The following is a 21,371-nucleotide window of genomic DNA, read 5'->3' on the forward strand; positions in this document are numbered from 1 at the left end:
ACCGAGACCTCAAGGATCTGCAGTTCCATTTTTCCTAATTTCAGTTGACATTCTTGAGGCAAGATAACTGAGAAGAGGAAAAAAAAATTTATATCTCTTTCTAACCCCATCCTCACATCAAATAAATCCCTAAATTCTGGATATCCTACCCCCTTAATACTTTTTCCTTCCCACCTTTTATTTTTTAAAGTTTATTTATTTATTTAAGTAATCTCTACATTCAAAATGGGAATTGAACTCAAAACCATGAGATCAAGAGTTGCATGCTCTTCCGACTGAGTCAGGCAGGTGCCCCTCCCATCTTCTTAAATTTTGAAATATAGTCAACATAAGATGTTACATTACTTTCAGGTGTACAACATAGTGAATTGACATTTCTATATATTATGAGATGTTCACCATGATAAGAGTAGTTATGATTTGTCACCATGCAACCTTTTACAATATTATTGACTATATTCCCTGTGCTGTGCTTTTTATCTCCATAACATTTATTTTGTAACTGGAAGTTCGTATCTTTTAATCCCCCTCACCCATTCCACCTGTTGTCCCATCCTCCTCCTCTCTGGCACCCACCAGTTTGTTCTCTGTATGTATGAGTTCCCTTAGTTGTTGTTGTTCCTCCTCCTCCCCCTCCCCCTCCTCCTCTTCCTCCTCAAGATTTTATTTATTTTGAGAGAGAGGAGCAAGCACAAATGGGAGGGGGTGTGGAGGGAGGAGGGGCAGACAGAGAGGAAGAAGTGGACTTCCACTTGAGCAGGGAACCTGATATGGGGTTTGATCCCAGGATCCTGAGATCATGACCTGAGCTGAAGGCAGATGTGTGACTGACTGAGCCACCCAGACACCCCTTTAGTTATTCTTAGACTACATTCCACTGATACCACCCCAGCCCAGTGTACCCTCATCTCTGCCTTACCACAAAAGCTGCCTAGCCAGTCTCCTCATTCCCATTTCTGTCTCTGTCTACCTCTCCCAAAAGAGCCAGTGTGCTCTTTTGAAAATATTTACCTGAAAAAAAAAAAAAAAAAAAAAAAAGAAAGAAAGAAAGAAAAGAAAAGAAAAGAAAAAGAAAACATTTACCTGGTTATTGTACTCTCTGTTTAAAACACATCAGTGGCTTCCCATGGCCTAAAATCAAATAGTTTAATTCAGATTCAGGTTCTAGTTCACCAGTCATGTCCTAGCTATGGCCTCTCCATTCTCTATGTCAAGAGTCAGCACGCTTTTTCTCTAAAGGGCCAGATAATAAATATTTTAGGCTTTCCAGGCCATACAGTCTCCTTTGCAATTGCTCACTCTTCAGTCAAAGTGCAAAGTCATTCCCTAGCCAATCCCTGCTCTAGCTCATACTGGCCTTCTTTCAGCACCTTCATTAAATTGAAGATTTTCCTACCCCAGGATCTTTGATCACATTGCTGTGTCCATGCCTGAAACACTTTCTTATCTTCCTCATTCTAAAATACATATGGTTACCATTCTTCTCTCACATTTGGCCTGCTTCACACATGTATGTAATTAATTATATATAGGCATTTGAATGGCCCTTTGTGAAAAGTTACTTCTGGATGGCTCTACATAAAGTTTCATCCCCTTCCTCACCCAGAAAGAACATTACCTTCCCAAGGACCTAGAACAGATCTAGTATAGAAGAACCCAATGGTGCCAGGCTGAGTGGGCCTCATCCCTGCAATGACTATAAATTTTTAGGTTTTTCAGAGGTGAGATGCCTTTGGGCTTTGGGCTAGGAAATTGGTGCTAATTTGCAGTTTTTGAAAATCTTTCACAGCCAGACCTAGCACTGCAGCCAAAATAGTTTATTTTAAACAATCTTTATTAGTAGAAGGAGGAGGAGGAGAAGGAGAAGAAGGAGAAGAAGAAGGATGATCACCAGATCTCCTTTGCTGTAAGATCTGGAAAACAGAAGGTCCCCCTTTGTGGAAGTCCATTTGAGGAGATCAGAATTAAAACAAACGTGAAACAGGTACACAATCCCCTTTCCAAATCAGGGTGGAATGTTATCTTAAATCATTTCACCATTAATGGTATTAATCCCTGGGTTCTCTACTGCCCTCTCACGTGAGATTGTGTCCAAGAAGCTACCATATCTCAGCAAAAGCCAATTACTTGATGCTGAAATCTGGTCCCTCTTTGGAAATTATGTCTCTGGCATCTATACCCACAGCAAAATGATACATTTTCACATATACATTGATGGCATCCAAATTTCTGAGATACACAAGATGCTGTTTTGACTTATAAAGAACATAAAACCATTTTGAAAATGCTGCAGCTAATATTTTATCCCATTCCTTAGAGAAGAAACAATGGGTATGCCCCAGAAGGCCAAGTTTCTTCTTAGGGTGTTCATGAAAGGTTCAAGATTTACTTAGATAGCTCTGTGCTTACGGTTTGATAAATTGGGGCAACTTCCCAGGGTCATATACTCTTTGCTAGACAAGGGAAGCAAGGCTGCTATAGAAACCAGCCGGACACTACATGGGAAGAAAGTAAGTGATCAAGCAGCTGGTGTTAACAGAAGACCTTAGGGACTGATGTCCATGCAATCAGCACGTAAAACATAAAGTGTCCCATTTACAAAGCTTTGTCTATGTCTCCTACCCTTCTTAGATGGGGGGCTGCCCTTCTGACTCATCCTCTTTGGAGGTCTCTTTCTCTTCTAAGATTGATAATATTAGTCATTCTTTCCAGTCAAATTTAACTTACAAATTCTTCAGATATAAAAGAGTGAAGTAGATTAAGTGTGAATTTCTCTTCAAGCCTGATTCCCAACTCAGGGTTTTCTGTGACCCATAGACTCTAGCTTCCCTTCATAGTTAATCATGAAACTATCTTATGATTGTCTCTAAGTTGATTTGGACTGATTTGCCTACCATTTTTATTCCTGTTCAGTAGGTATAATACTTCAATCCCCTTGCTGCCTTTCTATGGGAGGTGAGATTTGGTATGTATGTTTCGGTATATTAAATTTTCTTCCTCACCAAGAGAACACCTTTAGTTCTATTTCAATGCACCACAGACAATTCCATACAGCAGGTCCTCAGGGCATAATTATAAAATTCAGTTTGAGGGCTGCTTTGGTGGCTCAGTCGGTCAAAGTGTCTGACTCTTGATTTCAGCTCAGGTGGTAATCTCAGGGTCGTGAGACTGAGCGTCTTGTTGGGAGTGCAAGCATGGAGTCTGCTTAAAATTCTCTCTCTCCCTCTCCCTCAGCCCCTCACCCACTTGTGTTCTCTTTCTAAATAAATAAGTATTTAAAAAATAAATTCAACTTGGTTGTTTTCTCTTGAAATATTGGATTTCTTTTTCTTTCTTTCTTTTTTTTTTTTGAAAGATTTTATTTATTTATTTGACAGAAAACATGAGTAGGCAGAGAGAGGGAGAAGCAGGCTCCCCGCTTAGCAGAGAGCCTGATGTGGGGCTTGATCCCAGGACCCTGAGATCATGACCTGAGCCAAAGGCAGAGGCTTAACCCTCTGAGCCACCCAGACACCTGAAATATTGGTTTTCTTTGCATATACATTACTTAAACAATCCTCCTGGCTAGCACTGACTATTTGTAGAGAATGACCATGAGTTCTTTCCTTCTTTGTATGAATTGGGATCTAGAGTAAATTTGGAAGATTTGTATAGCCTGGTGTTTTATAGATGACACCAATGAGTGTTTTCCCTATTCTTTTAACAATTTTCATTTATTTTATGAACAGATACTATATTCACAAGTTTCAAAATCAGAATGCTATAAAAAGATTTACGTGGATAAGTCTATCTTCCATGCTCTCAGTTCACATAATTCCCTAGTGCTAATCATTTTTGGTTACTTATATGTTCTATATATCCTTTTAGTAGTTGTGCATATATATTCTTATTTTCCCTCTTTCCTGTACAAAAGGTAGCACACTAGTGCTCGGTTCCTTATCTTACTCTTTTCACTTAACAATATATCTTAGAAATCTTTCCATATCTGTAAAAAGCAAGTGACCATACTCCTCTCTTTTCTCTCCTGTCTCTCCTCTCCTCTTCCCTCCCCTCCCCTCCTTTCCTCTGTTCTCTCCAATTCTCCTATTTTTTACTATATAGGATACTTTCAAGTTTCATATTTTACGCTTAAAATCCATGTGAAATTTATTCCATAGAATCCTATGAAGAAAATTAAATCTTGCTTTTTTTTTTTTTCAGATGGTTACCCAGTTGTTCCAAACCATGTCTCTCTTTATGCCATTAATTAAAGATACGTCCTTTGACACATCCTAAACATCTGTACATATCTGAGTCTATTTTGGGTTTTTCTACTTTGCAGTATTGTTCTGTCCATCTGTTCCTGCCCAAGTGTCATGTTACTTTATTATTTTATTTTATTGTTAATTACATTTATTAACATATAATGCATTATTTGCCCCAGGGTTACAGATCTGTGAATAGTTAGGCTTACATGTCACAGCACTCACCATACCACATACCCTCCCCAATGACCATAACCCAACCACCCTCTCCATAACCCCTCCCCCCAGTAACCCTCAGTTTTTGTTTGTCCTGAAAGCTTTTTATCTCTCCTTCTATGTTCAATGATAGCCTAGCTGGATATAGTATTCACGGCTGCATATTTTTCTCATTTAGTGCTCTGAATATATCAGGCCAGTTCTTTCTGGCCTTCCAGGTCTCTGTGGATAAGTCTGCAGCCAATCTAATATTTCTACCATTGTATGTTATAGACTTCTATCCTAAGCTTCTTGCATGATTTTCTTTTTGTCATTAAGACTTGTAAGTATTACTATTAGATGATGGGGTGTGGATATATTTTATTGATTTTGAGGGGGGTTCTCTGGGCCTCCTGGATTTTGATGCTTGTTCCCTTTGCCATATTAGGGAAATTCTCTACTATAATTCACTCCAGTATACCTTCTGCCCCTCTCTCTCTTTTTTCTTCTTCTGGAATCCCAATGATTCTAATATTGTTTTGTCTTATGGTATCACTTATCTCTCGAATTCTCCCCTCATGGTCCAGTAGTTGTTTGTCTCTCTTTTGCTCAGTTTCTTTATTCTCCATCATTTGGTCTTCTATATCACTAATTCTCTCTTTTACCTCATTTATCCTATCAGTAAGAGCCTCCATTTTTTTATTGAACCTCATTAATAGCTTTTTTTTATTTTGACGTGGTTAGATTTTCATTTTTTTGGTTTTCTAGAAAGGGATTTTATTTCTCCAGAAAAGGATTCTCTCATATTTTCCATGCTTTTTCCAAGCCCAGTTAGAACCTTGAGAATCATCATTCTGAACTCTAGTTCTGACATCAATGTCCATATTGATTAGGTCCCTCGCCATTGGTACTGCCTCTTGTTCTTTTTTTTTTTTTTTGTGAGTTTTTCTGCTTTGTCATTTTATCCAGATAAGAATATATGAAGGAAAGAATAAAATACTTAAAGGGTGCAAAGACCCCAGAACAATGTGTGCTAACCAGTTCAGAGGAGACCCAAAACAGGGGTAGAAGAATGGGGAAAAAGAAATAAAATTTAAAAAAATATATGTATTAGATTGATGAATAGAGCTGAGCCATCCACTTGATTTTGGGTGTATTCTGGTCTCTTAGACGAGACTACCTCCCAAAATTTTAAAGAAAGAAAAACTTTCTTTCCCCTCTTGGTTTATCTTTGCTCACTTCGGAGTTCCTTCTCCGAAAGTGATTGATTTTCTGTTTCTGGAATTGCTGCTCTTCTTCTCTTCTACCTCCTGTTGAGTTTGTAGGTGTTTGGAATGGTTTGATATCTATCTAGCTAAACTTCTGGGACCTGATATCATTTCAGTCTGCCACTCCTCCACCATCTTGGCCCCAGTCTCATGTTACTTTATTTATTAAGACATTATACTTCATTTAAATGACTAACAGGTCTAGTCCATTCTTGTTACACTTACTTATTTTTCAGTTTTCTGAGATATTTTCACTTATTCTTACAGAATAACTTCAGGATTAACTTATTTGGTTGCAAATATTTGTAACTTAATTGAGGTTTCATTGACTTTATAAATTAACCAAAGGAAAAAATCACATATTTATACCATTAAAATTTCTTACTCAAAAACACATGTCTTTTCACTTATTCAGATCTACTTTGTGTCCTTCAAGAGTCTTGTAAAGCTTTCTTCAAATAACAGTATCTTAACTCTTAATTTATTTTGATTTGTATTTACCTTTTTAACCTTTGCTGATATTGTTTAGTTTTTCTAAATCAGTTGTTAAATACTAAAAAAAAAAGTGAGAATAAACATTTATACTTATATGTCTCATCTTAGTCTTTTTTGTTAAATTTTGTTTATTTAGGTGACAGAGAAAGAGAGATCACAAGCGGGCAGAGAGGCAGGCAGAGAGAGAGGGGGAAGAAGGCTCCCTGCTGAGCAGAGAGCCCAATGAGGGGCTAGACCCCAGGACCCTGGGATCATGACCTGAGCTGAGGGCAGAGGCTTAATCCACTGAGCCACCCAGGTGCCCTTAGTTTTGTATTACTTTCTCTGTCAATAAATGTTTTTCACTATGTGAACTCTTTGCTTATTTATTTATTTATTTATTTATTAATGAGAGAGGGGAGAGACAGAATGGAAGGAGAGGGGCAGAGGGAGAAGTAGAGAGAGAATCTTGGGTAGGTTCCATGCCCAGTGCAAAACCCACCATGGGGCTCAATTTCACAACCCTGAGATCATGACCTGAGCTGAAATCAAGAGTTGGACACTTTACCAACTGAGCCACCTCAGCGACCCTCTTTGTTCTTGTAAAAAATATAGTATCAAGTCTTAGAAACTTTGTGTTTTCATTCTAGTGGTTTCTTGAGTTCCTGCATTTTCTAAATCACCTGTAGTCTCCAGGTCCACTTCAGTTGTAGTCTAATGCCTTCATGTGTCTGTCTCCTCCCTCAGTTATGGTATATATGTTCTGTGTGGTCTTCTATCAGTTTTCAAAATTTCTGTAGGACAGTGGGTTACAATGTCCATCAGTTTTGTGACAATACTTTTAGGAGAATCTTCATTATCTATGGGAAAAAATTGAGCCTCTTTGCTTCAGTTGCCTTTATAGTATAATTCATAGGATCTGTGCTGCTTCTTTCAAAAAATGTTTGAATTTATTTGATTTTCCCAGGCCATTAGTAGGAGGTTCCAATGAAGGAAGAGGTGACCCAAGGTAGCATTCTAAAATTCATAGCTTCAGAGCTTCCTTCTCTGTAACTTGAGCAGAGTTTTTCAACCTTGGAACTATTGACATTTGGGGCATGGTAATTCTTTCTTGTGGGATTGTTCTGTGCATTGCAGGAGGTTTTCTAGTGTGACAACCAAAATGGCTCCTGATGTTGCCCAAGTAACCCTGGGTTGGAAATCACTGTGCTTGAGTGAAAAACTTTTTCTTTAATCTGTGTAATCATACCTCTTCTGATAGCCTGCATCATATCTGATTCAGAAGGACTTTTGCCTTCTCTCTTCTCCCCATCTAGAGGCCTCCTCTTGACCATCATCAAGAGATATCACTGCCTTCTGAGAATGCATTTGGTCTCAGATCTGTATGGTGCTTGATCCCCCCCCCTTTTTTTTTAGATTTTATTTATTTATTTGACAGAGAAAGAGAGAGATCACAAGTAGGCAGAGAGGCAGGAAGCAGGAGGAGGAAGCAGGCTCCCCAGTGAGCAGACAGCCCAATGTGGGGCTCGATCCCAGGACCCTGGGATCATGACTCAAGTTGAAGGCAGAGGCTCAACCCACTGAGCCACCCAGGCACCCCTGTGCTAGATCTTTTAAAGCTCTGCCACCTATAAGCTTTTGAAGGCAAGGCTTGGGTAGGCTGGGTGCTGTTGTGATGGGCTATTATGCGGGGAGTACAAGGACGTGAGGGCAACATGGTTTCTTCCAAATTCTACAGAAATGTAAGGAAGAACTGTAAACTTCAGGGTTTTACACTCTTAGTTCACTGAAGGGCAGTTCATTCATAGGTTTTCTTGGTCTCTCATATGGAATTTGGAATGTTGATTGGGAGTGAGGGAAGCTGAGAATTGGAATGAAGACATTTGCAGGGATTTAAATTAATCATAGCACCCAGAGCCCAAGCTTGACTGCACATTGCTTGTCAAGAACAGAGGTGACTTGCCTCTTTTCCCTGAGAGACGAAGGTAGGAAATATTGCTATTGAAATGGGCTTATAGCTGAATGCCACTCTCAATCACTGGAGCAAAGACAGGTATGGTTATCAAAGTAGGTGGGAGGGTAAGAACGGTGATCAGAAGGTTTTGACCTTTCCTCTAGAGAACTTTGGTGATAGCTACTGGATAAATGGGGCATCATCAAACTGAAAAAAAAAAAAAAAGCAAGCAACTAACTAAGGTTTTAGAATATCCAACATCTAGCAAACACAACAGTGTGACTTGAATGATCACAGTAGATAGATATGATTTCTCATGCAATTTCCAGAGGCCCATCACTGAAGAGGGCACACCGATAATAAAGTTTGGTTTGCAGATATTTATGCGGCACATCACTAAAGGGACCTGTGACCATTTACTGAAGTTGCTGTGTACCTAGACTTTTTCAGAGATTGCTGGGCTTTACTCTGATGCCAAGGCTTGTCACTTAAATAGCACTGTGTTCTACCAGTCACAGGTGGTTGGAAATCAGTGCATGAAGTTCAGGTGATACAAAGAATTAGGGCTTAAGACTGTCTCATAGTGACATAATGGCTTTATTTTATTTTTTTTTAAAGATTCATTTATTTATTTTAGAGAGTGAGATAAAAGGTGGGGAGGGTGGGGTGGAGAGAGAAGGAGAGAATATTAAGTTGATTCCACGCTGAGTACAGAGCCTGACTCAGGGCTAGATCTCACCACCCAGAGATCATGACCTGAGCCAAAACCAAGTGGCTAGCTCAGCCTACTGGGCAGCTCCTCTTCCCTTTATTTACGTAGATTTTAAATAGGAATAACTGGCAATTAGCAGAATATAACACTGGCTTACGACGTAAGGCTATTCTAATGAAAATGCCAAGAGGAAGCATTTGTAACCATCCTTCCACATCAGATTGTTAACCCAACGCAGTGTCGCTTTTCTGGAAGGATTATAGATGTTAGTGTCATCTTCAAACACTTGAAATAAGTAGAGGTGGTGCTTCCTATCAAATTCCCTTTTAGCTTGGTTTTTAGTTTTGGAGAATAAAAGGGGACTTCTAAGAAATTAATAAGGCGGTGACTCGAACTGTAATTGCTGCTCCAGATGTGCTCTATTTACAATATCCCTCCTAGCATATGGTATGCAGCCATTGATTTTGAAAATGCTTACACTGAACCAGCTGGAAAGACTTCTCATGCCCAGGGCCAATTAAAGCTGGCAGCTTTATGACTTCTCTGGTAGAGAGAAACATGTATATTTGCATGTATGTGTGTATGTATATATACACACATGTATGTATACATATGCAAACACACAGTCATCACAAATGTGATATATGCGTTTTCAAAACCTAAATTCTTTATAAAGGCCCTTCAAGTTTTATGTCTTTCCTTATTGGTGGTAGTGGAGATAGGGCAAGGTGCAACAATTTATATTTCATGCTTTCATTCTAGAGATCATACTCTGCTATGTCTCAGACTCCAGAAAAAAAAAATCGGTGGGGTAGAAAGACTGTACTTTCCCAGGTTATGTATCTTTTGGGTACATAATTATTTTACTAAGGTGTTTAGAATGTCTGCTATTTCCTGCTTGTGATGGCCTATTGTAATAGTATCATCAATAGAGCTGACCAGCAGGATGTCCTGTGAGGTTGGCGATTATATTAAAATGTGATTATATTTTCACGTGGGGCACAAAATTTCATCTGTTTTTGCTTGTTCTATTTTTAATTTTGTACTGAGATGACAAAATACATTAAATTTACCGTTTTGATCATTTTTGTGTACATTCAGTAGTGTTAAGTACATTCATATTGTTGTGCAACAGATCTCTAGAATGTTTTCATCTTGCAAAACTGAAACTTTATACTCAGTAAGCCCTCAGTCCCGCCCCACCCCCAGCTCTGGCAACCCTTTTTCTACTTTCTGTTAATATGACTAATTCCTTTAGATGCTTTGTGTGAGAGCACTCATATAGTATGTGTCCTTTTGTGACAGCTTCTTTTGCTTAGGATAATGGTTTCAAGATTTGTCCCCCTAGTAGCTTGTGACAGGATTTCCTTGTTTCTCAAGGTTGCACGGTCTTCCCTCGTATGTCTATAGCATGTTTTCTTCATCTGTTTTTCATCTATTTTCATCTATTTTTCTCTCTGTGGACCTTTGAGTTGCCTCCACATCTTGGCTGTTGTGATTAATGCTGCAGTAAATGCGTGTGCACTAGTGTGCCTTCCCATCCGTTGTACCTGGCTTCTGATTTCTCTGCAGCCTCACCAACACTTGCTCTGTTGCTTTTCTGCTTGTGGTCATCGTGATGTGTGGGAAGTGATATCTGCTTGTGGTTTTGAATTTCATTTCCTTATAATTAGTGATGCTGAACATCTTCCCATATGCTTGCTGACCATTGATATATCTGCTCTGGAGGCTTGTCTAGTCCTTTGTTCATTTTTAAATCACATTATTTTATTGTTGTTGAATTGTAGAAGGTCCTGATATATTCTGGATATTAACTCCTTATCTGATATGATGAGCAAATATTTCCTCACATTCTGTATTTTCACATTTCATTCTTACAATTGTTTCCTTTGATGCACGTAAGTTTTTAAGTTAGTCCCTTTTTGCTTTAGTTGGCTATGTTTTTGGTGTCATGGCCATGAGACAGTTGCCAAATTCAAAGTCCTGAAGCTCTTCCCCTATGTTTTCTTCTAGGAGTTTTGTATTTCAGGTCTTATATTTAAGTCTTTATCTATATATATTTAATGCAATGTCTTTTTATAATATAATATGAGAAGATAAACAATCCAATAAAAACAGACTTTTGGGGGAGGAGGGTAGCAGAGGCAGAGGGAGAGTAAGAACCTTAAGCAGGTTCCATGCCCAGCCCGAAGCCTGATCTCACAACCATGAAATCATGACAGAGCTGAAATTAAGAGTCAGATGCTTAACTGACTGAGACAACCAAGCTCTCCAAAACAGACCAGATTTTTATGCAGAAACTTCAGAAAAGTGATATCCAAATGGCCTCTTGGCACAAGAAAGATGTTCCAATGAGGTACCATTACATACCCACCAAAAGGCTCACAGATAATAAATAATCTCAATACCAATTGTCAGTGAGTATGTATAAGGGTAGCAACTGGATTTCTTATACATTGCAGGTATATGTATAAAATAATAGCACCATTTGGGAAATCTTCTTGGTAGTTCCTTATAAATAATACACTTACCCCATGATCTTGAAATTTTCTTTGTAGGTCTTTATCTGAAAGGGAAAAAGAAGCATGTCCTCAAAACACCTTAAATATGAATATTCATAAAGCAGCTTTATTCATAATAGCCATAAACTGGAAACAACCCAAATGTCTATCAAGAGGCGAATAGACTTGCAGCGTATTCAATAACGGGTTACTACTCAGCAATCACAAAGGAACAATGTACCGATTCATGCAACAACACAGATAGATCTCAAAAGCATGATCTTGAACAAATGAAACCTGACACTAAAGAGAGTATCTTGTATGGTTTCATTTGGATGAAATCCTAGAAATAATTTTGTTGTGGTGATCTCTTACTAATGCATAAGGTGAAAGCTGGTGAATCCTGAAAGCAGTTATTTCATTGTTGTTAGAGTTAATGAGGGGCACCTAGACTGTCTCAGTCAGTAGAACATGTGACTCCTGAACTCAGGGTTATGAGTACAAGCCCCAGGTTGGCTGTGGAGCCTACTTAAAATACATACATACATAAATATAAATAAATAAAATAAAGCTAATGGAATGCCTTAGGCCAAGGGAAGTTGAGTATTCCTGAAAGCATTTGCTAATCTTAGTTTTAGAACTTTATTTACTTATTCTACTTTTCCTGAAGATTGAGGATGAATTTTTTGTTAATAAAAGCCAAGGTTTTGCAAAGTTCATTAAATAAGAGTCCCAGTAAAAGGTGTGCCCTCTCCCTGGAAAGATGGGTTGGAGTTCCCCATATCAGAAACAAAAATATCAAACAGATTGTTTACTGCCACTTCCTCTCCAGTGCCAAAAAGCCTCAGTGCATCCTGAGAAGAAAAAATGATGACCAAAAGATACTTTTTGCCCATTTGTGGGGGTGAAGAGGGCTGGAGGAATATAATAGAGCTTTGAAGCAGTGATTCCTGTCCATGTCCCATCTTGCTGGGATTTTGTTGCTGACAAATAAGACATATAATGGAAACATCCTTGGCTATACTCTTTAGAAAATGAAGCAATTTTTTCTAAACCTACGAAGAGTACTTTATATGATCAGACAACAGTTTTGTGAACACCACAATGACCTCTAAGCAGTGTATATTCTGACTTTTGCCAATGTTTTTTTTTCCTTTTTTTCCCCCTGTATATTCTGATTTTTGTCAAGGTTTCTTTCTTTTCTTTTTTTCTGAACCAGGGGCTTACCTTTGGCAATGCATGACCTCTTTGAATCTCTCCAAGACTTTCTCTTTTTCAAGGGTATGGGTGCAATGATTTTAGTTATTTCTGCAGAGTTTAGGAAGCCTCTTTGATTCTGAACCATTACCTACATCACAGCCTATCCTATACACTTACCTACTATTGGTATAAATATTTGCTCTTTAACTTGTGTCACTTGGCTATCTCAGAGGAGAGTGATCCATTCAGCCACTCGGCAGACTGAAGTTTTGGTAGAAACTCATACTCTAATGGTGAAGTTTGATCTGTGATAATATAACCTGTGTAACATTTTCCACTTTTTAAAAATTTTTTAGATACCATAAAAATTAAATCAGGATTATCTAACAGAGTTTCAAAAAAAAAAAGTTATCCTGCAAAAGTCAAAACATCATGGGATTTTCCTGGTTTCAGGGACCATAGCTATGGATAGAGAGATTCAAAAGGGAAACTAACAATATTTCCTTGAATATTAGTAAGGTATCTAGCTGAGAAGTACTGACTACTGGCACATTACGGGGAGTCATCATATTTGAGGAGACAATAGAACTAATCAGCTGAAACATTCACAAGTTCTGCTAGTAGATGGGTCAACAGACCGAAATAAGCAATGTCTTCCTGATTGTTTACTTGCAGTTGAGTCAATATCCCAATGCTTGCCCAGGACACTTATGGCAAAAAGAATGAAGAGTTTGTAACAATTATGTAATATATGTAATATACGTATGTGAGATTGGGGGTTGTTGGGGAAATTTCCTTAGTTTAAAAAAGGTGTAATCGTGTTTGTTTTCCCAGAAAATGTTGAGTGATCTCAGCAGAATTTAGCATTCTGTGCCTACAATGTCCACCTAACCTTAAAAAGTCCTACATGCCTTTTGGTAACTGATCTAGAAGGTTCCTAAATTATACAGTCGACTGATTGGTTTTTCCTTTTTTTTTTTCCAGTGATGGCCAAATTTGGCCTGTTTCTGGTCTTTTGCTATTAAGATAATGAAGCCATAAATACCCTTGAATATTTCATACCTCATGAACTAGTCTATCTAGAAATAGCAATGTCTTCAGAAATAGCTGGATGTGGGGAAGACAAATGCTGGCAGAGCCAACTTCTCTGTCCATCCCAGGCTTCCTTCTTGGGTTTACTCTCAGGCAGGCTCTTCCCACATCGCCTAGAGTGGCTCTGCAGGCACACTCCCCAAATTTAAATCCTGACTCTCCCATTTACCAGCTGTGTGATTTGTGAAGCTTCTATATTTCTCTGTTTCAGTTTCCTCATTTTAAGACATGGAATAAAAATAATCACTAATTTATATGACTAAGTGAGATGATACATGCAAACTATTAATACATGTTGTATTAGGATTCCTGGATCACAGTAAACACTGAATAAATATTAGCTATTGTTATTGCTGTTTTTCTAAATAATTATTGAACCATTCAAAGACTAAATGCTCTGACAGAAAAATGAACTCAGCTAAACTCTATGAATTAAGAATAGTGAAATTTCTCAGAAGAGATGATAGAACAACTAAAACAGTTATATACATGCACATATACATACATACATATGCCTAATACATCCTATCATAATTACAAAGTACAACATAAAACTAAAATCTGGGACCTGGCTGGTGGAGTCAGTTAAGTATTTGACTGTTGATTTTGGCTCAGGTTGTGATCTCAAGGTTCTGAGATTAGGCCCAGTGTCAGGCTCTGTGTTCAGCGCAGAGTCTGCTTGTGATTATCTCTCCTTCTCTTCTTCCTTTTTAAAATAAATAAATAATTAATTTTTTAAAAAATCACCTAAAATTTGAATAAATGTGTGCAGAGAATGAAAAAAAATTGTCAGAAATGCAACAGCACTTATGTTTGAATGGTTGGATATTGTTTTTTTTTTTAACTCCTATTATGTTTTCAAAAATGTCCATGACAAGTATGTACTGATTTTATCATAACGTAATCAATAATCCATTCAACAAAATCTGGTGGGAATTCCTACTGGCTAGGCTCTGATCTGGGCATTAAGAATTGGGATGTTGGCAAGAGACAAAACTTCCTGCCCTGTGGAGCTCACATCTAAAGACAATAGCACTCTATTACAAATTAAAAGAGAAGCAGACCTCAATTTGAGGATAGAATTGTTGGCACAGTCTTTGCTTTGCTACTTGCAGCTGTGTGACCCTCAGGAAGTCACTTAACATCTCTGGGCCCCAGGATCCCCAACTAAAACATAGGGATAAAACCTAACAAGGTTGCTGTGAGGACTGGATAGAATACTGGGTATGTGAGGGTTCTAAAATGTAAATCACTGTACCAATATGTAAGGTGTGACTAGTGTGGTGCCTTCCACAATTGCACCAGTTAAAAATAATACTGTCGGGGCACCTGGGTGGCTCAGTGCACCTGGGTGGTTCAGTGGGTTAAAGCCTCTACCTTTGGCTCAGGTCATGATATCAGAGTCCTGGAATGGAGCTCCACATCAGGCTCTCTGCTCAGCGGGGAGCCTGCTTCCTCCTCTCTCTCTGCCTACTGTGATCTCTGTCTGTCAAATAAATAAATAAAATCTTTCAAAAAAAAAATACTGTCAAATTATTTTTATGACAAAATGTGTCTACAGGAAGTACTAAACAGGGCAATGTTTAAATCCTTTTTTATTGGACTTGCTTAGTAGTGTGAACAGCTTTCTGAATGTAAAGTTGTATCTTTAGTTATACAGCATGAATAAAGTGGATTTTAAAATAGCTAAGATCTCTTTTATTACTTAAGACTAGAAACATGAAAGAATCTTTAGCCAAAGTTTTTATTATCTAGGAAAGCCATCAGCTTTTTGACCACTGCTAAAACGCATTTCCTAATTCTGCCTAATTTGCTAAAGGTTTTATAATTTGCTAACTGACTCCACCAGCCAGGTCCCAGATTTTAGTTTTATGTTGTACTTTGTAATTATGATAGGATGTATTAGGCATATGTATGTATGTATATGTGCATGTATATAACTGTCCAGCATTGCACGGTTCCCTTCCAACAATCGGGCCCTGGAATTCGAGAGCAGAGCAATAAAACATTTCCCGCTCAACTTCTCCTTTCGGGTTAGATTTATAGCTTCGTTTAGAAGGAAACAAGAGGCTATCTTTTGTAGTGTAAGCTTTTTATACTTATTTTTAAAGCAGCCCATGCCATGAGTTATTGCTAAGATTCTAATTTCACCCACTGGTCTTACTTGAAATCCCCCAAATCTATATCTTAGAGACAGGAAAAACAAACAAAGCCAACAACAAAAGCTTCCAGCGGTGCTCCCCACTGGTGTCCGAAACCAGCGTTCAGACTCCGAGACACACAGAAGACCCTATGAGGGTCCCCCCTCCCCCCCGCCTCCCTACCCCGACTCTTCCTGCTCCGAAAGGGCTGCTAGGACAGGGGTCTAAAGTGTCTGCATTAGTTACCATGTGACAAAACCCAGCAGCAGCCTCCTCACCACTGCCCGCTGAGGCCACCCTTATTTTGGGGCTGTTTGTCTCTGTTCTGCACCAGCCGGGGCAGGCATTTACTGGTCCGCGCTGCCTTGGGCTCCGACAGGCAGCGCTTTTAGTTCCACCCAGAGGCAAGCAAACAACTGGTACCTCTTAAGTCTCACACAGTTGTTAGTACTGACGATGTTTCCCCAGCATACTGGGCAGTACGAGCTGGTCAGGACTTGTTTGCCAAAAGAAAATAGACTTTGGTTAGGCATGGAATGCAGCTGAAGTGTGGCTAAGAGGGGAACTGATTTACAGGCCAATCTTACCTTTTGATGTTTTTGTGGAACACTGGTAAATGCTATTACTATAGTAAAGCTCCACTGGGAGTATTCTGAATGCTGGATGTTATTGCTCGTTAGGAAACACGGAGAGGAGTATAGTAGATACTCCTGACCATCACTTTTCTTACCTAACCCTGAAGTTTATTCTTGCATGGAGTTTTAATGGTTAAACATCCTTCTGAAAATGAATGATGACTATCAGGTTAAAGTCTACTAACTCATTTTTAAACTGTGTGGTGAATGGAGGAGCCAAACAAAGGAAATATTGTAGTGAAAAAAAGGCCTTTGAGTAGGAATCAAGGAACAGCCACTGTAACTTCCTGTGTGACGGTGGGCAACCTGCTTAACCCTCTGAGACTATTTCTTTGACTTTTTTTTTCTTTCATTTCATTTTACATTATTTCAGTGTTCCAGAATTCAGTGTTTATGCACCACACCCAGTGCTCCATGCAATACGTTCCCTCCGTAATACCCACCACCAGGCTCACCCAACCTCTGACCCTCCCTCCTCTCCAAAACCCTCAGTTTGTTTCTCAGAGTCCACAGTCTCTCATGGTTTGTCTCCCTCTCCGATTTCCCCCAACTCCCTTCTCCTCTCCATTGAAGAGGTTCCACTGGATTAGCTGAGAAGAACTCTTTCAGGATGAATTATCTATAGTCGTCTCTATCTCTGTTGTTTTATGACTTGCTAGAAATTACTCCGTGTGGAGGGGTGAGATTGTTTCCATTCTGTTTCTGAATTGTTGATGAGGTATATTGTCCATTTCTCATCATTTGAGCCCATCTGTTTCATAACACTGGAGATTTACAGCCCTTGTTTCAAGGCACCCACATTATCTATATTGCAAATGTGGAGGGTCACAGAATGTTTTTAATAAGTTAGGACTGAAACAGCAGGACCATTGCATAAGCTTCTCAGAACAGGCACGTGTTAAAAAAACCAATCCCAGAAGCTCAAGTCATAACATTAAGCAGACCCCAAAGAGGGGCATTTACCCCCTATTGCAAATAGTCATTTTTAGGTGGCCCTTGGTAAAGTGTAATGTTTGCATAGTACATTAAATGGTAGGGTTGGCCACGTCCCCATGTATAGGTTATTATTAACACACAATTTGTCTTCTTTTGTCGAAAGGATTCATTTTCCACAGTCGTTTTGTGATAGAGGCAATGGGAAGTCATTGGATTTTTACAGTTTCAAAATACAAGTGTGTTCTGAGACTTTACTAGCTGTATTTTCTGGGGACCCCTTTCTGCTTTATAAGTAGGCAAAGGAAGTGTGAGAGGAAACTTTAGCAGAAGTAACGTCAGCACAAAGAAAAAATCTGAAGGCTAACGTTGAGTTTCAATGCAATTTTCTCTTTTGATCCTGATGTCTGCAATGGTGTCAGCAACCTTGAGTTTATTTATGGCTCCTTGGTATAATCTAGCTATGTGTGAAAGCCTGGTACCAGGCTTCCCTAAATGCCTTGGCGATAAAGGTCAGTCCAGAGCAGAATTATGATGGGAAGCAACTATCTTTACTCTGTTCTGTTTGACCTAGCAATAACACATCTGGCCAATTTAGAAGTGGGCTTCTACAACAGATGAACATTTAGAGGTAGATATAGAGATAAGTATCTTCTAGATTAATGCATGTATGCCTAAGTAGGCATTCAAATATGCCCTGGGAAGTTGAATTTGGAAAAAGAAGGCTGAGGTCCAAAGTAATAAAAATGATAAGAAATGCAATGCCCCAAAGCCGCAATTTGTAACTGTATCTTTGGTCTGAAATCAAGGTTGATGCTCATAACCAAGAGAAGAGAAGAAAGTCAACAGCACAGAGGGAGTTTCCACATTCATGAGTTTCTGGAACTTAGATCTTATACCTTCCAGAAAACTGACTCCCTTAGAATTTTGACTTAACATTTGTAAAATCTTCTTAAACAATACAGTCTCTACCTAAACTTGAAGATCGAGTATGAAATACAGCTGAAATAACACCCCTAAAGGTTGTTTTGTTTAGTAGCATCTTTCTTTTATCAATTGGAAATGATGAAGAGATATTTGTTTGGGTTTCTAAATTCCATTTGCTCTGTTAAAACAACATTGCAGCCAAAAGACCCTAATGAAAGTTTCCCTGTGACAAGCCTAAACAATGATCCAAGAGGAATGAAAAACCAAACTAATGAGAAAATGATGTAGAAGGCCAGCTTTCTGCTCTCCCCACAAGGATTTTAATTACAGAGAAATCAACAGCTGTGCCAGGGGTAACACGGGAGTGCTGGCCATGCAAAATAACACCTTGGAGTGGAATGAATTTGAAGTAAATGGGCTGGAAATATTGGCTTTCCCAGCAATCAACAGCAACACATGAGGGGAAACACGGAGTCTTTAATTCGGTGAAGTGTACTGATCGCAGACTTCTCCATTGCCCTGATTCTGGTGAGTGCACATACTCATGATCCCTGATTAATGGGAAAATAATCTTTCACTTAAACTGTCCATCATAGATCTGGGAGAGTAAGATGATCTTCAAGAACTTAGAAGCTGTTGTAGACTTTCTCCACTTATAAAAGTGAACGTTTCCTTGACTTTAGGACTCACTGTAGAAATACATTATTCTTTATCATCATTGACTTTTTATGCAGCTCAACTTATGCAGAATTTTTTTTTAAAGATTTTATCCATTTATTTGACACAGAGAGAGAGAGAGAAAGAGAGAGAGAGAGAACACAAGCAGAGGGAGCAGCAGGCAGAGAGAGAGAGGGAGAAGTGGGCTCCCTGCTCGTGGGACTCAATCCCAGGACCCTGGAATCATGACCTGAGCTAAAGGCAGACACTTAACCGACAACGGAGCCACCCAGGTGCCCTACGGAGAATATTTTAAATGAAAGTTTTCTCTCAATTTCTGGGGGCTTATATAACTTTTTCTCTTGTTGTTTCTTTCTATAGGAAGGTTGTAGTCATGTTAGGTCAATTACCTAAAACATGTTCTTATTAATCAGCCCAGTAATGAGAAGTCCAGATATGTCAATGAGTACCTGAGATACTGTTACGTCAACCAAAAATGTCACAGGAGTACTCGTGGTAAAATTATGCAAAATCCAAAGGAAAAGAGAAGTTGTTTTCAGCTTTTGTGGCTAGAGAGGAAGCTGGAGCTTTTGTTTTTAATTTTTCACAAGAGTATTGGAATACCCCTCATTTACTTGAAGGTTCTATTACGTGTTGCAAAATGCAACAGAAATCACTCCTGTTGAAGGAATTAATTCAGCACTACAGCTCACCAATAAGGGGTGTGGCAAGGTGTGGCCCTACTCATGCTGGACCTTCTCTTGGGGACAGGCAGCTGACCCTTTGTGGCAACATGGCCCAGTCCCTCCGGGTCTATTCAGGAAGGCAGCTCCGGGAAGAGGAAAGGGCCTGTGTTTTGAAGTCAGAATGACTTTGAAGCTCAGCCTTATGATCTGAGCAGTTTGCTTAACCTTTCAGAGCCCTAGTTCCCTTAACAAAGCCACTTGTCCAAGGTGACCTTGTTAGTAGACGAAGGAGCTGACATTTGAATTTAAGGCTGTCTGACCTTAGGTTTGTGCTAATTTGAGCTTTATTTTCTTGGTGAAGATGCCTATCTCACAATGTACTCAATATACAGACAGGTTTAAGCATATATGGGTTTCATTAGAAGGCTCTACTTCCTTCCTGAATGCTTTGTGAAATTCTGGCTGCTGCTCAAATCACAGCAAACTGCCATACCTCTGCGCTCTGATTGAGTGCTCCGTGGCTGTGCGCTCCTCTGACACCCCCACCCCTCACCTGCCCCATGACCCACCTTCTGCTGAGTGCTGTGCCCTGGGGGAACAGTGCTGAGGTGGAGAACTTCCACATTTTAATGTGCATGCGCATGTCAGAGTCAAGGCCAAGGTCTCTCAATTCCTAAAAACAAGGCTACATTCTGTCAGTTCCTTTTACCTCCTTCTCTTGTTTTATTTAAATTATGTCTTAATGATTGAAATTGCTTCTAAAAAATTGGATGCTTTCTTCTCCCTTTCCTCCCCGAGGTGAAATATTTGGGACTCAGAAAATACTTGGGCTGGACTTTGGCTCTCTTGGCTGTACACTGCTACTGTTGGAGCCAGGAGTAACCTCAGTGGGTATCTGCCTCAACTCGGTTGTCAAAAAGAATAGTTGAGTGTTGGCTAGACTGCATTTTCTGGGAAGGCAGTGATAGTATCTGGTTTTTCCCTATGATATACCAAATACCTAGCATGGTGCCTGGTCCTCAGACAGCACTCCGTAAATATTTGCTGAATGAATGAATGAGAAAAAAACAATAACAACAACAAAACACCAATGAGTTTAGTTTCACATTGGGTTGTGTATTCATTTATTCATTCAGCAAATATTCAGTAACCTGAATGCAGGGAGAACATCCATTTAGGAACTTAGGGATTTAGGCATACCCAGTATATTCTGGTGGATTCACTAGGAAACTATATTTTTCAATTCTTGACCATGCTGGAATCATTTCTAAGGTTTTTCTAAGGTCACGAGGCAATATCTACTTCTTTTAATACATTCAACTTTTTAGAATAATTTTAGATTTACTGAAAAATTGTGAAGATAGCACAGAGGATTCCTCTATACCCTATATCCAATTGTATCATTAACATCATATATTACTATAACACATTTGTTTCACTTAATGAACCAATATTGATGCATGATTATTAACTAAAGCCCATACTTCACTGATATTTTCTTCATTTTTCTTAATGTCTGTAGGATCCTTTTAGCTGTGACCACTTCTCAGATTTTTTCTTGTTTTTGGTGATCTTGACAGTTTTGAGGAGTACTGGGCAAGGTATTTTGTAGAATATCCCTCAGTCAGAATTTCTCTGATTTATTTTCTCATGATTAAGTTGGAGTTATGGGTTTTGGGGGTCTAGGAAGACTATGGAAAATCATGTCAGGGTACTTGCTACCAATATCAGTATCACTGTTGGTGTTGAATA

The sequence above is a fragment of the Mustela nigripes genome, chromosome 1 (assembly GCF_022355385.1).
Source record: "Mustela nigripes isolate SB6536 chromosome 1, MUSNIG.SB6536, whole genome shotgun sequence".
NCBI classification, from domain to species: Eukaryota; Metazoa; Chordata; class Mammalia; order Carnivora; family Mustelidae; genus Mustela; species Mustela nigripes.